Source organism: Hevea brasiliensis, unplaced genomic scaffold, assembly GCF_030052815.1.
Source record: "Hevea brasiliensis isolate MT/VB/25A 57/8 unplaced genomic scaffold, ASM3005281v1 Scaf480, whole genome shotgun sequence".
Classification (NCBI taxonomy): Eukaryota; Viridiplantae; Streptophyta; class Magnoliopsida; order Malpighiales; family Euphorbiaceae; genus Hevea; species Hevea brasiliensis.
Window position 1 is genome coordinate 11,198 of NW_026615007.1, and position 1,767 is coordinate 12,964.

The 1,767-nt window shown below is 33.4% G+C and overlaps 1 non-coding gene across 1 annotated transcript; it reads right to left on the minus strand.

Annotated features, from left to right (window-relative positions):
- Positions 1–1,352: 1,352 nt before the first annotated feature.
- Positions 1,353–1,458, minus strand: LOC131177444 (small nucleolar RNA R71). The gene has a single exon (XR_009146920.1). It is a non-coding gene; the product is annotated as a small nucleolar RNA R71 (small nucleolar RNA).
- Positions 1,459–1,767: the final 309 nt, after the last annotated feature.

A 1,767-nucleotide genomic window follows, 5' to 3' on the forward strand; every position in this document is an offset into this window, starting at 1 on the left:
TCCTTGACAGATGGACTGAAAAGTGAATGTTTGGGATAGATAATCTTGCAATAAACTTAGTTTTCTTGGTGTTAGAGATAAGCTAAGAGGATTAAGGGGACTTTCAAAAATCAATTAGAGCTTTAATTGGGTTTTTGTCAGGTTTGAAATACCGTGAAACAGGGTTTGATTTGATGAATACCAACTTTGAAATGCTTGAAAAAGGTTTCAAAGAACTAAGAATTGATTTCCCTCAAAATTGCAATTCTCATGTGTTTGGCTAAATTAGGGATAAACCACATGCAAACAATATTGAAAACCCTATCTCTAGAATCACTTTAATTTTTATTGAATTTAGATTTAATTCCTCCCAATTTCATAATTAGCAATTTCAATTTAAATTTTGGTAATTTAGTTTAATTAATTTAGTTAATTGTTTGATTTAGCTTAAATTCCTCAAATACCAATTTTAAATTTTAAATTTCATTTTTTTTAATATCTTTAAATTTTACCATTCTAATTAGCTTATCATTTTATTTCCAATTTAAGCACAATTCCTTGTGGGAATGATATTATTTTTAAAATTATACTATTGTGACCCGTGCACTTGCAGAAGTTATTTCACAGCTAACACACCAAGTTTTTAGCGCCGTTGCCGGAGAATTGTTTGTTTTTAAGTTGGATTTTAATTGTTTTAAGCTTATTAGAATTTTTATTTTCTTTTATTTTCACTGTTGTTCCTTGTATTTTTCAGGTACTTTTCTTGTTTACGAGACGATCGAAAAGCACAAGTGATACTGAATTGTTGTTCAACCCTGAAATTGAAAAATTATGTCGAGCCAACAAAAAGGAATCTAAGAGGAGAAAGGAAGCAGAAAAAGAAGAACAACAAAGGTTTGAGCAAGAGGAGAAAATTGAAAATATGGAGAATCAAAATAGAGCTATTGGTGGAAATAATGGAGGAAATGAGCAAAACAGGCAGAATGAAGTTGTTAATCAAAATGATCCTCAGAGAAGATCCATGTTAGATTATGCTTTTCCTAGATGTGCATATGTGAGAGATAGCAGACCTATTATTGGAGCTAATCAATTTGAGTTAATGACCGGTCTCATTCAAATGGTTCAGAATTCACAATTTGGAGTTAGTCCACTTGAAAATCCTCAATCTCATTTGAAGAAATTTTTGATGATATGTGGCACACAAAGACAGCCTGGAGTTTCAGATGAAGTGATTCGGCTCACCTTATTTCCATTCTCTCTTCGGGATTCAGCATTAGAGTGGTATGACTCACTTCCACAAGCTACTATAGCTACTTGGGAGTAGCTATCTCAAGCTTTTCTATCTCTGTTTTTCCCACCTAGGAAGACCACTCATTTAAGGAATTTGATGGTAGCTTTTAAACCAAGGGATGATGAAACTTTGTATGAATCTTGGATGAGATTTAAGGAGCTTGAAAGGCAATGTCCTCATCATGAAATACCCAAATGAATGATTGTTCAGAATTTCTACACCAGAGTTACTCCAGCCATAAGAAACACAATTGATTCACAAGCAGGAGGAGATTTCATGAGAATGACAAGTGAAGAATGCTATGATCTATTAAAGAAGATTGCTCATAATACCCATTTATGGGGAAATCCTAGAGCACTTAAGCCAAAGAAGGCTAGGATTTATGAACTTGACTCAGTTAGCTACATGAATGCAAGATTTGATCAGTTGACTCAGCTTCTTAGTGATTTTTGCACAAAGCCAACAACCTCAACTCCTACAACTATGCAACAAGTTGC